Genomic DNA, 15,973 nt, shown 5'->3' on the forward strand with positions numbered 1-15,973 from the left:
CAGAAATGTACAGAATGTTAAGTAAATCAGCCCATAGCTGCGGCCTCTCACCCTGTCCCCCTGGCAAATCAAAGGAATGATCCCAGATGTTTAGGCAGCAAACAAGACATACAACTGATTGTCAGACAGCTATAACAACAAACCTGTCACATGGCAACCCCCTAAAATGTTATGAAAGTAAGTAGCCAAGTATGCCCCATCTCCACCCCCATGTTGTTAAGCTGTGACCAGAGTGTGTACAGTAACAGAGTGAGACGTATGTGCATAATACTAATGTGGAAACTTGTCATTTGTGTGGCAACATGCAGGAAGTGCTAACAAACATTGCTTCCACAGGTCTGTCAGATACAAACACTGTGCCTATAAATAAAAGATTGATATCCTGTACTGGTACTGTTTACTCTGGTATTGTATGGCATTGTTAGTGTTGCAGTTGCTCAGAATAATATGATATTACTCATCACTGTCACCCACACTGTACTACATAATACAGCTATCTAGGAAATCCTGTATAAGAGTGTTGTAATTACAAGGTCAGCATGTAAAACCACAGGATAATTATAGACAGAAATCAGACAAGAGATACACAGCAATACCTATGTAGCGCACTCAACTGTGATGGACAGTGTTTTATTTTGAGCAGACACAGCCATGGTTCGAATCCTGGGGCTGGTAGTAAGCTGTATGCAGAATCATACCCCAGAAGTGTACAGAAATGTCCGGAATGTCCAGTTATTTGGCCCATATCTGCTGGCTGTTACACTGCCCCTTGACATATGAGTGTGCTAATTGCTGACATGTAGGCAGTATTTCATGTCCTATGACTGTTAGACCTGTACATATTTGGAAAATGTCAAATAAAACAAACCTGTCTTTGTACAAGTCACTAAAGGTTTACAAGGGCAATAGTAAAAATATGTCCCGGTTCACCTGCATGTGGTGAAGACATGCCCAGAGTGTGTGCAAAAAGAGATGGACAGGTATGTGCATTACATCAACCTGGAATCTGGGAGTATGTGTAGAAACAGTTAAGTAGTGTTAACAAACAATACCTCCACAGGTATACCAGGTAAGAGGTGTATACTGCAGGTAAAACCAGTTCATGTATATAGTTGTCGACAGCCATTCCACTGTCCAAACTAAAGCAATAGGGTAGTGCACTAATACCTGTAAGGTACAGATCACAGCACTGGCTAGGAAAGTAATGTGAACTACAGGAATATACTAGTTGTTAATTGACATCTCCCCCCACCATATCTGCAACAATAAACTAAATACACAACTCAATTGGTATGTGCTGACTTAACTATACTGTTGGGACATATGTCCTATTGTTTGATAATTATTTAAATTTGTTTCTATGCATGTGCTATGTTGACATGCTCCCACATTGGTGGCATGCTGCCATCAATGTACCTGCATGCTGTTGTAATGACCACTGTGGTCCCATATATGCTTGTGTTCTGTTTGCTATGTAAATGTTTCATATCTGGTGTTTGGGTTAATGAGAATATCTATGCATGGTGTTATACATAATCCTGGAATGTGTTGACTATTACTAACCCACATATGCTGATAAAATTTAAACACCACATGTTTGGGAAGGGCGGTCCCAGCAGACCCACCTGTCCCACCTCAGCTGGCAGTGACACCGGGCATCAGCACATCTGATGCCCAACCAGGGACCTCCTTGTCTATTGGTCCTGCACCACCTTCAGGTGGAACCACCTCAGGAGATGGGGCTCGCCCCCCTGAGAGCGGGCACAGAAAGGAACCTGTCACCCGTTGCCAGATCCGGCTCATGGTACATAGTGAGCTCCGCAGGGAGGTCGGAGATCTGCTACACCAGCTTGAGGGCCATGTGTCGCAACTAGAGGGCTGGCCTGGCCCTCAACTCAACTCCCAGCACAACCACCTTCAGAGCTGTGAAGGTGCCATGGTGACTGCCTATGGGTGGGGACCTATGTCCCACTGTTTCCACTAGGGGGCTCATGGACTTCCAATTTCCCAACACCCCTCCCCATCAAGGTGTTTACCCGCCACATGTCATATACTGCCCCTGTATGCATCTTGTTTGTCTTGTCTGTTAACCTACCCAACCTACCTCCCCAAATATACATACTATCCCTCCCCAACATCTCACTCTCACCTGGAAAAAAAGGGCAATCTGTTCCCCAAAAAATCCTGCCCCATACATAGCTGTCCATTTTGTCCACATGTCAACTGGACACATGTAATCTGGTCTAATTGGCTTAACAACATATTATTGTTGTTCTCACCCCTCTCTCAGGGCTATGAGTGTCCAAATCTATCTCCAAATTCAGTGTATATGCACAGCTGTTGCTGTAGAAGAAATGGGCAGCTATGGACCTTCCCTACACCCATCATGCACATCCCTAGCTATTTTCTACTGTCTTTCCCTCTTCATGCCCATTTTTCAGCACTTTCCTATCAACCCTTTTACATTTCTTTTTAAAAAATTAGCATGGGGGTAAGCGGGAGTAAGCAATTTTAAGCAGTAGTAAGCGGGGTTAATCAGGTTTGCGCTGGGGTAAGCAATGCCTACACAGGTTAAGCAATTTAGAAGCTGAGTATAAGAAACTGTAACAGGATGTTAGCAGTGCTTATCTCCGCGCAAACCCATGCAAACTACTTACAACTGCTTAAAAGTGCCTTAATCACTCTGTATTCAATGGCCCTTGTTCTGCCCAGCAGTAAAATAAACAGCATCTGCAGGGCTCAAACCCAGGATTCTGCCCACCCTAACCAAAGTCATTTACCACTAAGCCATGAAATATATACATAACCCTGATGTTTTCACAAACATATCATCCAGGACAGTCATTCAACAGTACAGGAAATGTATTTAAACATGTAGATGTATATATTTAATTATGTATGTATTTATTTTACATGTGTTAACCGTGTTAGTCTGACTGAGCCTTTGGCTCATTTTTGGTAGAGACCCAGGGACAAAACCTCCTCAGTGAATAAAATGTAACAAAGTCCCATTACAGTCAGCAAAAGAGTTACTATCAGGTTACAATAGCATGTGTGTATGTGTGTGTGTTTTTGTGTGTGTGTGTGTGTGTGTGTGTGTGTGTGTGTGTGTGTGTGTGTGTGTGTGTGTGTGTGTGTGTGTGTGTGTGTGTGTGTATTTCTATCTAAATAATAACCACTAATTCCAAGGACAACCACAAAGCATTCTATAGCTATGTCAAGAATCTCAATGGCAACACCCAGATCTGCTCTGAGTTACAGCACAAAGGCACGAAAATTACAGAACCAACTGATATTGCCAACATCAAGGTAGATAGGTTCAGTGCTAACTTTACCCCCTCTCACCCCCTAAAGGGCCCTTATCTATTGTGGAAGAATGCAGAGTTCCTGTAATCACAACTACGCAGGTAAAGGGCCCATATCTATACAGGAAGAATGCAGAGTCCTTGTAATCACAACCACGCAGGTAAAAGCTGCAGTCTCTAAAGCCAAAAACACAGCATCCATGGGACCGGACAACATCCCAGGCTGCAATTTACATGAACTTCAGAATGAACTGGCTTCCCACTTTAGCACCATGTTTAATAATAGCCTTGCATCAGGCTTTGTGCCCACTGAATGGTGCACAACGACAGTCATCCCAATCCACAAAGGGGGCACCACCACTGATCCCAGGAACTATCGACCTATTAGCCTGATGAGCCTGGTCTGCAAGACCATGGAATGTATCATCATGGAACTCATAAACAAAGACATCGGTAACCTCCAAACTCTGGATCCCACCCAGTTCGGATTTGTAAAAGGCAGATCACGCCTCCTGAACCTGATTGACTTCTTTGAAGCAGTCAGCAAAGCCGTAGATGAGGGTAAGGTGGTTCACACAGCCTATCTTGACCTCGCCAAGGCTTTTGATACTATCCCCTATTCTGGAATTATAGCTAAACTCACTAAACTAGGTATAAATCCCTATGTCACAAGATGGGTTGCCAACTGGCTCACTGACAGAACCCACACTGCAAAAGCTGCAGACTCCAAATCTGACCTCAAAGCAGTGACAATTGGAGTACCACAGGGTTCCATCCTGAAACCTCTCCTGTTTGGTATCCACTTCTCTGAAGTACAGGCTAACAAGAAGGCCTCTGGCTAACGAAGTTCGCAGATGACTACAAACTAGGAGCCATAGTCAAGTCCACAAATTATGTGGACATCCTACAGAAGGGCCTGGCTGAGACAGATGCCTGGTGTCAGAGCCATGGTCTCAAGCTCAATGCCAAAAAGTGCATTGTCATCCCCTTTGGTAAAAACTCTGTACCCATGAACTACCACTTAGGCAGCAATCTACTTAACACTGAATGCGTGATAAGAGACCTTGGGACCCAGGTGGACAGTAGTTTCTCCTTTGATGGTCACATCGCCACAGTAGTCAGGAAGTCCTTCTACATGGCACACCTCATCACAAAAGGGTTCTCATACAGGAAAAAAGAGGTCATTGTTCCCCTCTACTCGACACTCATTAGACCCATTATAGAGGACAACGTCCCTTTTAGAATGTACCTCACAAGACATCTGCAGCAGCTGGAATGGCCAAAGAAGTACCTCACAAAGAGGATTAATGGCCTCAAACAAATGCCCTACACTGACCACCTCATTAAACTCCAGCTTTACTCTGTAGCATATCGCCTACTCCGTGGTGATCTCTGCCTAACATATAAAGCTATGTCAAACCCAGAGCTGTGGGAGGTTAGCATGAGAGTTAAGGTGTTTGCCTTATAGACATAAGGTGCTGGGTTTGATCCTCACATGAGGTAATTGGCTAGGCTTGAAATGACCCCCAAAGGCAGTTTGCCTAGTACTAATCCATACTACACCTAAAGAAATCCCAATCCCTCCGAGCTACACGCTCTAGGGACCTAAACCTTGTCACCACAATAAACAGGACATACTGGAGGGATAGATTCCTGTCCCAGAGACTTCCCATACTCTGGAACTGGCTTCCAATCTATGTCAAGCAAAGTTCTTCATTAGCACTCTTCAAGAAAAATCTTGATGAGTGGATGGGAAATACGAAATACCCCCCAGGGATCACTTCTGTTTCTCTGCTCAACAGTGGCACAGAAAAATACCTTTCTTAGGTGGCATAACCAGGAAATGTTGCTGGCTAGGCTTACGTAGGCCCTTGGGCCGATAGCCTAGTACCTACCTATGAACACATATATATATATATATATATATATATATATATATATATATATATATTTATATAGATATATGTGTGTATATATATATATATATATATATATATATATATATATATATGTGTGTGTGTGTGTGTGTGTGTAGATATATATATATATATATATATATATATATATATATATATGGAGAGAGAGCAATGTATATATGTAAGCATATATATAATCTATATATGTATATACAGACATATAGCTATAGATATAAAAGAGAACATAACAAATACATTTATGACCACAGGCACCATTAATGAGGGTGAGGCGGCCCAAGCTACATACGTCTTGTATGTATTGATATTACCCCCCCACATCCAAACAGGTTTGCCCTGCAGTACAATACCAACTGTTGCAAGTCCCATAACCAGGACCCGACATGACATGGGCACAAGATGTTAACAGTAATCCATCCCACCTGCATGATGTCAGGCTGGTATCAATAACATATCATGCAGTACAGTCTGGCTACCATAGGGAATGTACAATGTGGAAGCAATAAACATTCCTAAGATACATACACACACACGCACATATATATATATATATATATATATATATATATATATATATATATATATATATATACATATATATATGTAACTACACAAACACACACAGAGAGATGTATAGGAATAGGGTGCACACCATTCCAAACAGCCAGTATTCCTACAGTTGCTACCTTACGAAATGGACAGTGTATGAGTCACACATACAAAAGACAATTGTTTCCTGTATCATATACCCACATAGAGGTCAAAGGATGTAACACCACATACAGGTTTGCATACATGAGAAAGCTTTATTTGTGTACTAGTACAGTTGCATATGCCATGTCATATAGCTGTTTAGACTTTGAAATACATGTAAACAGACTAATGCAACTCTCAAACAGATCAAGTGTTCTGGAAAGCATAACATATGTTGCTGTCCAGGCCAAGGCCCTCAAGTAGTACAACAGTAAAGAAAGACTGGGCCACAGGATAACAATCAATCAATAGTAAGTAATGCAGATGTATAGTCCAGCAGCCTCTATCTACACTCTGTACACAATCCCTAGGGTGAAAAGACTTCAGTTTACACAATGGGATATATCTGTTACATAATAAGGCATAACTGAAACCATCACAATCACACTAGCAAACAGTACAGTCTGTATGGCAGGAAGCAGTAGGCCTGCATTTTCTCAAGGTGAATTGTATGGTAATGTACATCCAGATACCCTAAAGCAGCTTACTCCTGTTATCCCTCACATGTTGTAACAGCCAAGGTTAGTTATGGTGCATTCCCTCCATAGAGTGACATACAAGGGCATATACCACTGTTATATACACTGACCTCTGGACTGCATAAGGGCACACATGTATTGTGTAGGTGAAGCCCACACATATATGGCCCCAACACCACAATATGTGTGGGGGCCCAACAGCAGTGGAATGATGGCAGGAATGGCAGCATGACATACTCACAGGCCACTACATAACAACCTCTAACAGCATGTCACATGGGCAAAGCCTGGTATGTATGTGGAGGAAAGAAGCTGGAACACAGGCCCATATGTGAAATTGTGCTGTCATACACTAAGCAAGTTGTTGGTGTTACAGGATAGTCTGCAACGTTCCCTTAGTCAGGAATATGAAGTCAGAAACACAAATTGATGTAGCTATGTACTGATAGCACTCAACACACACACTGCCAGTGATATATCTGACACATCACCTGTGTGGTTGTTGTTGTTGCATCTTTCGGCTTTTCCTGGTTAGGGGTCGCCACAGCGGAACTCCAGTCCGCTAATGATTGGTAGTAGATTTTTATGTACCGAGTTACCAGCTCTGACGCACAACCTTCAATGAAGGTACGCCCATTCACGCATGTCTCAACACAGAAGACTGTTTAGCTGAGAACCGAACAAGACAACGTCATACTGTGAGGCGACAATGCTACCGCAGCACCACCACATGTCAAAATATAACAGGCACACCTCTGGCCATCAAGTGAATAGGCCCACAGTTGAGAGCTATGCAGACAGACTGCATTCCATGTTAAACTAGTATGTACACACACACTCTGTAACACTGGTTCTTTAAAATGCATACAACACTACTCACACTCTGTCTGTAGTTCTGGAACCTCATACAAATATGTAGCTGGCCCTAGTGTGCAAGTTCTCTTGTAAGAGGTATTGCTACCTGCTGTCTGTAACACTGCTGCCCACACACAGGAAGAATGTCCACTACACAGGAAAGGTAAAGAGACCACGCTTACATGATGTAAGGATTTATAGTAGTGGGTTGCCATGACAGTGGTAATTGGAAGAACTACACAGCATGCTGCATGCAGGTAGCAAGTGGAGGACACAGATTGGTGCAGAGGCCATCACCTGATCATGTGCATCATCTACAAAAGCCATGCTGCAATTTATTCTAAGCAGCTCAAAGCATTTACTGGAGAGAGAGAGAGAAAGAGAGAAAGAGAAACCAGATCCACAACCAAAACAAAAACAGAAACAAAGAAAGCAGGCTAAGGCCATAGCCAAGGAAAAAAAAACGTCTACAAGTAAACCATCCACAACAGACCTCATTCCCACAACGGGAATGTGAAGTATATATGCATGTAACTGCCTGTAGTACTTGGTTTATAATACTGGGATAGATTATGTGGAATGATATAGATGTGCCATCAGGTGTTTTTGTTGTAATGGTGTTCAGCTGAACAACTGCTAAGGACAATAGAGTCTGTCCCTGTGGGTAGTGGGACATACCCATCAACTGTGCAGAGCAGCACTGACTGACAAGATGTAAGCTAACATAGTGTGTATTGTGTAATGGAAAGGATGTATATTACTATGGCCAATAGCTGGTGCTGGAAGTAATGCCATAATGATGGACACTTGGGTTCCAGAGCCCACAACTTGCAGGACACTCAGGTTAACATGTATTGTAGCATGCTGAAATGCCATAGGTGTGTAATAGGCTTACCTGCAATCTGGCCCTATTAATACCCCCCTAATGTTAGGCTGTGTCCATATGTGGCACCTGTCTGTGTTGTAGCAAGGCAGAACAGTGCAGCTGTGCAGGAAGGAGAGTTAGAGATTGTGGACATGATGTCTGAATGTACCACATACATAGGTATGTATATGTGTGTGTATATATATATATATATATATATATATATATATATATATATATGTATGTCTATAGATATACAGATACCCACATGTAGACATATATATATATATATATATATATATATATATATATATATATATATATATATATATATATATATATATATATATATATATATATATATAGATATATATATATATATATATATATATATATAGATATATATATATGTGGGTATGTCACATGTGAACCCCTTGTCGGGACCACATTGCCCTTGTCTGTGAAGTAGGGAATGGGAATATGGGGAAGGATAGCAGCTATATTTGTGGAGGTGGCTTGGGTTGGTAGATATAGAGGACAGCCTACAGGGGTAGTATATGACACATGTGGTGGGTAAACACCCTGGATGGTGTGTGTGGTCTGCCAATGTGGAAACCCCATGATCCCCCATATGGAAACAATGGGAACAAGGTCCCCACCCATTGCTAGTCACAACAACAGTTTCACAGCCCTGAATGTGCCTGGTCTGGAGGCTGATCAGGAGGAGCATGTGGACCCTGTGATTGTGTACTTGGTGCCTCAAGGTGCTGTAGAACATCCCACAAGTTTCTGTGGAGCCCCCTATGGAACAGACCCTGGACTTGACCTAGGGTGACAGGATCATGTCTGTGTGTGGCCCCAGCAGGGGACAACATCCCCTGAGGTGATTCCACCTGAAGGTAGTGCTGGCCCAGTAGATGAGGATGCTCCAGGGTGGGTCCCACAGGTGATGTGGCCTGGTAGCATGGCCAGATGAGGTGGAAGAGGTGGTTCTGCTGGCAAATATTCCCTAAACATGCTATTGTGTCACTGTTATAGAACATATGTGGGTTGTAATAGTCCACACAATCCCTGAACATGTCCAACAGCATGCATAGATATCCCCAATAATACAGAATGACAGATGTGCAGCAATCACATAGCAAGCATACCACATGCATATATGGAACCATAGTAACCCTGATAATGGCATGCAGGTGAAATATTCCATAACAGGCCAGCAATGACAGTGTCCACACAGGGAACATGGCTACAAACACATAGCACAAAGTGTGGTACAATACAGTATATGTCCCAATGGTAGGTAAGTTGTGTAATGAGTTTGTTGTCACTGATATGCTGGGGGGTGACAGAGATGTGTAGTAAGAACTATGCTAACCTTGCCGTATGAGTTTCTCAGACCTGTTTCCATCTTTATGTCTTTCAGGCAAGATGTCCCACAGCCATTTACCAGGGTATTCAGCAGCAGAAAATGAGGTCATTTTGAACCACCTTATATAGCACTATCCGGTTCTGTTTGGCAGGACCGCCCATGAGCAGCAGGAGTGGACCGCCCTGTGGAACGATCTAGTCCACAAGGTCAATGATGTCGGCCTGCATAACCACAGTTATGATCAGGTACAGCATCATTGTACTGACCTGCTTTGCAATGCCTGTCAACATGCTGCTGCAGTCCAGGGGGATCACCTCACAACAGGGGGGTCATGCCATCCATCCCCCCTGACACATGTTGAGGAGCTCCTCGCCAGCCTCATGGCACCTGCCCGCCCACACACCCAACAACTGGCAGAGACCATTGTGGAGGTGGGTGCTACACACACATCGGCTGAGGACCATGCAGGTATAGGCCACAGGACACGTAAGTAGACCACTGTTGCATATGCATCTGCATCTGTACAGGTAGATCATGCATATGTACAAAAATGAACTGCACCGAAATGACCACAGGATATTTCTTTTAATAAAATAATAAAATAATACACAGTACATCAATGTTAAGCACTTTCATCAAAAATCATTTTATTAAAAGAAATGTGCATTATTTTATTATTTTATTAAAAGGAATATCCTGTGGTCCTTTGGGTGCGGTTCTTTTTCATTTTGGTTGCTTATGCACCTACACACCATTCTGCTGTGTTTGAGATGACGCATATGTAAAATGTCATATATATAGTCTGTTTATTTATTTTATTTATTTTACATTTGTTTACCGGGCTAGTCCAACTGGATACATGTCCATTTTCAGTGGAGGCCCCGGAGAAAAAGCCACTACAATACTACTACTAATGAGATTAAAAATTTTAGCAAAATATCAAAAATTCAAGATATTAGATTTTACAAGAAATATGCTGTTGCTGCATAGTAGTAATAAACAGATGTGAATAAGCGGTAGTATTGTGGACTTGTTAATGTACTGTAATGTTGCACCCACCCTGTAGCAATGCCAAAGCTGTGGTCACTGACATCACTTCTCTCACACTCTTATGTAGGTCCCTCTGGTATACCACCAAGGCAGCAGCCTGTAGCTGGTAAGTATAGTTTATGTTCATGCTTGCCAATCCACCGGGCATGTAATGGCTATGGTATATTCCATGCACACATCTAACACACCTACCCATAATGCATGCTGTACATGTTCACGTATTGTTGCTGTTAAATGCACTGTATCACAGTGGTAACAATGATGGAGTATCTAAAGGGTATGTCAGACACCTGCAAGATAACTAATATCCTGTCATTGGGAAATGTGTCCACAGGGATGAACATAATTGTGGGACACGTGGCCAACAGTAGGGACATGTGTGAAACATCACCCTTATACACTGCTACAACAGTCTGTATATCAGTATTACAATGGCAACTGTTACAGATCTACACTATGCATAACATAATACTGTGGTCCACATTATTAGCTGGGACTAGGCTGTTACATGTGGTGTTCAGTGTTTGGGACACTGCAAACTGACACACGTGTAGGTCATACTTGTCAAGCATCTGCAAAAAGGCTGAATATGGGGAGGGGGTGTCATCATGACACACCGGTACACTGCAGCAGGGATCCTAAGGATGGTAAGAATGGCTGTATCTGCACACAGTCAGGTTCAGGAACTGTGGCAGACGTAACCCTAACTCCACAGCAACAGTGACAGCAGTGTGTGCACTCCAATGTATGTGCACATGAGTAGATCTTGCAATCATGCAGATTTGGGGGATATGTGTAGGGCAGACTGACCATATATGGCAAATGCAGATGGCCCATGCTAGTATACCCCTGCCAGGAATAGCGACTGCTGTAGTACACATAACAGGTGCAACAAACCATCATGATAAGGGAGTGCACACATATGCACCCACGGAGTGTATGCATCACGGTCAGCCCATGCATCACACACATGTATACTGTTGCTAGCATGGATTGACTATAGCTGTACTGCATGCTGTTGAGTACCATATGTTATGCATGTTGACAGATGGGTAATGGGAGGACTTCTATACTATCTTTCTGCAACCTCACCTGTGTGTGTGTGTGTGTGTGTGTGTGTGTGTGTGTGTGTGTGTGTGTGTGTGTGTGTGTGTGTGTGCGGGGGGTTATTTAGTCTGTAAGTGCAATCTGGTGGAGTGGAGGGGGTTGATGCATGTAGGATGTGTGTGCATGTGTGTGTGTTTGTGTGGGTGTCCATGTATGGACATGTGTGATTGTGGGGTTGTTCATACGGCAGTACTTCCCTTTGGGATCATGCAGTACATGGACATGGACTGACACATGAGACACCAGGAATACTTGTCTGATATGTAATCACAGGACAGCTGATAGTATAATAAAGTCTGTAGCATAGAACATGCATTGGGAGGGAAAGTAGACACCAGGTATACCCTTAATATTGCAATCACCAGAACAATGAATGACTACCCACATATGCAGCACTACAGATGCATTGGGTAATTACTAGACAACACCAGGGACTGTATCCATATCTTGCTGTTGTCTACATGATAAGTTGATTGAGCAGCAGATCTGTCATGTACTGAGCAATAGTTACATATGACATTCCAGTGGGTGACATTATGGATTGAATGTAGTAGCCCCTAAAATATAGAGGCCATGCTCATGATGTCCGCACATATGCAGGGTGAACACTGGATGACAGCAGTGAGGCCATGTAAAACCTACTCCACTCAAGTCACAGAGGTAATGGAGTAACAGGTCTTGTGCTGTGATCACTCATCTAGGCATTTAGAGGAATGATACATTAATGAGTGGTATTAATGAGTGTATGTTACCAAGTGTGCTGAAGGATGGGGAACTTATGTGAATAAACGTGGGACTGTCTGTAAAATCAGGGACAGGTAGTTATTAAGGTGGAATGTCAGTGTGTGTGTGTGTGTGTGTGTGTGTGTGTGTGTGTGTGTGTGTGTGTGTGTGTGTGTGTGTGTGTGTGTGTGTGTGTGTGTGTATGTGTGTACTGATATGCAATGCTGTGCAGGTCTTGAAGTGCATGTCTTGTTTTCCCCCACAGGTGGAGAAGTGGGTATGGGTCCCTCCTGCATGCAATCTGATGTTGGTGTCCATACAGACACCGAAGATGATGATAGTATTGTTGAGGCACAGGCGGGGTTGTTAGGGGCTGAAACTGCACCATCATTTGACATCCCCCTCTTAGCCACCCCAACCCTGCCACAGTTACAGTGTCTATACATACCCCATCACCAGTGGCCATAGCAGAGTGACAGTTGGCAGTTTGTGACAGTGCACAGGAGAGTGTGGTATCTATGTCTACAGCAGACATAGCCAGATGTCCAACAGGGCACCGCATAGGCAGATGTACCGTGGTGCTGGTGGTAGGGCCACTGGTCATCATGCCCCTGGCAGAAGCGACACAACTGGTACCACCAGGCGCATGTTTCAGACTGTCATGGGGGCACAGGCAAGTATGAGACTGTACACCAGACAGGGCCTGAGGCTGCATAGGGCTCTCTCTCATCTGCAAGTGACAACTTCCCTGAACTGTCTGGTACCCTCCGTGATTATACTGAGGTCATGGATAGAGGGTAGGGTAGGATGGTGGCCCTCATTGACCATGGTTTGTCCATGCTTGAACATGTTGTTGGAGTGCGGCGATGGCCACATGGATGTAGGGGAGCAACACCGACAGCTGGCTGTAAACGTGGATGTGCTATGACACCAAGGTGCTCCCATAGTGGCAGTACCAGCCCCAGCACTGTGAGGGGGGGTGCTGTCCTCACCACACCACAGCAGGCCACATGCACATGGCCCTGGCCAGTCCCAGGAGGGACCTGGTTCCAGCAGACATCTGTCATCATCAGGGGAGAGTAGCACAGTGAGGCCTGTACCTGGACATGCCCATGGAACCCCTGGCAGGCACAGTCCGTGTGCCCTTGGCCGGAGGTGGTGAACTGCACACCCTGCCAGGTATGGTCTGCAGCTGTTCAAGAAACACTTGTATAGGGCAGTCACATGGCAGAACTGTATGCATGCATACCCACACACTATACAAACACACCTAGGGCAACCTCATACCTACACACACCACATCAACACAGCCATTTCAACTAATTACACCTCTCACCCACACACATGGTGTCAAATGTATGGCCCATCCTCAGTCTCTGGCAAACCAACAACACACCCTGTGCATATGATGATACCTGTGACACATCCCTTTCATTCATAACATCGATGCAGGGGCAGGCTAATATGGTTCTGATGCACATGGTAACTGTACTACAGTGTACCGCTTTACTTCTGTGTAACATGTTGTCAGGAGTAATGTTTAATGCATACATGTCAGGTAGTGTAGTTGTCCAGCCATGATGCATTATAGCTGTTAGTGACACTGAGTGATTGTGGTCTCCATAATTGTATTCATTTGTGTTGCAGGTGTACATGTGTCAGCAGGAGAATGGTTTGCAGTCATATTCCACAAGGGGTATGGCACTGTGGTGACACCATGGCTGTGACATATCCTGGGTACAGTTGAACACATGTCACACATTTGTATAACAGTTATTGCCTGTGCCACATGGACAGGTGACCCGCTGGGACATGTATAATCAGCAACCTGATGTAGATCCTTCCACATACATGCACACTCTTACTTGGAAACACTGGGACTAGACCCCTACCTTGGTATGTGGTGCTACTGAAGTCTGTGGCTTTCATTGCACACAACACAGCATTTAGGGTGAGGGGTGTCCAGGTTACATGTTACATGCAGAACATCCCCAGACATGTACAGTATGGTAATTAGGGATGTAATGGTTGTATATGGACAATACATTGTGTGACATAACATCATATACACATTAAGAGACACATAGGCAGGCACACATCTGAGAGACCGGGGCCTATCGGTACTAACTAACTTGTTAGTGTGTCAAATGTGTTAGAGATAGGCTGCAAACAGTACATGCATAACTGGTCTGGATTGTGGTAGCAGTTACCTGCATGGTTGATGGTGACAGTGGTCACCATACAGTGGTACATGGGACATATACCGGGTGTACCATGGTGTAATGACAGTGTACAGAGCACCCATATCCCACAGTGGATATTGTACTCACTGGAACTCATGATGACACTCTGACATACCCACCATCACACATTGCCCACGACTGCGATACAACCCATTGTACATCCCAACAGTGGTACTACAGGGATATGCAACTAATGCACATCCCACAGGCATAGTAGGGTGTTGCATTGTCATAACTCACCTATGGGCAGCAACAACACTATCCATACTACTGTGTGGCAATGCATATTGTAATAGGAGTATGTGGCCTAAGAATGCTGTACCCTACAGATATACAGAAATGCACACATACACACACTTGCCAGAACTCAATGGGTATCCCATGCCTATAGACCCATTTGTACAACACTGTTGTGCTTGTACTGCAAGGCTTATGTAGCCATTAGGGAGAGGAGTGTAACAGGCTACATGTAATGTCCAATACAGCAGCAGCCACATCTTACTATGGCCATGGGTGTTGCTATGGAGGCCCTCATAGTATTCCCAACTACAGGTGTAATAACACACAGATACTGCTATCCTCAGTAATGCACACATACACATGTGTCAGTACTGGGGTGCCTCACTGCAGGTGGTCATAGGTATGTACCTGGCTATTGCCCATGGAGATGGGTAGTGTAGGGGGTATGTGTACAATGGTATCATGCCACCTGCCATGTGCCAGCATGCAATCTATCGACAGACACCACTGTGGTGACCCACAGGGTGAGAGTGACATGCATCAGCCAATCCTCTGGGTGCCTCCTGCAAATGGCCACTGAGGTGATCCAGTTGTGATGTATGCAACATGTATTACAACACATGGCTAGTGTCTGTAATGGAGACTTGTACCCAAGCATGTTCTGTTGACTGTGGTAGTGTAGTGGAGGTACCTGTGGCATGTGATGTGTACAGGGTGTCTCCTATATGTGCCAGTTATAACACAGCTGGGCAGACATGTCAGTGTCAGTCAAGCATAGGTTGCTTGTACGCATCCAAGCTGGATACCTGCCATCTGCACATCTGTACAGGGACTGACAGACATCATCTTGAAAAGTAGCTATGCAGTAGGATGAATGTGTCAACAGATAGATGTCTGACACCAATATGTATGTCATCACTACATGTTGGAAGCCCTCACTGACTTGTGCTGTACAGACAGTAGTCTACAGTTACTTTCCACGTGTCATATCATTATCCAGTAGGTGATATATACTGTGACACAGCTCACCCACCAGGAACACCACAG

Source organism: Protopterus annectens, chromosome 7.part0, assembly GCF_019279795.1.
Source record: "Protopterus annectens isolate FY-2018-M chromosome 7.part0, PAN1.0, whole genome shotgun sequence".
NCBI classification, from domain to species: domain Eukaryota; kingdom Metazoa; phylum Chordata; order Ceratodontiformes; family Protopteridae; genus Protopterus; species Protopterus annectens.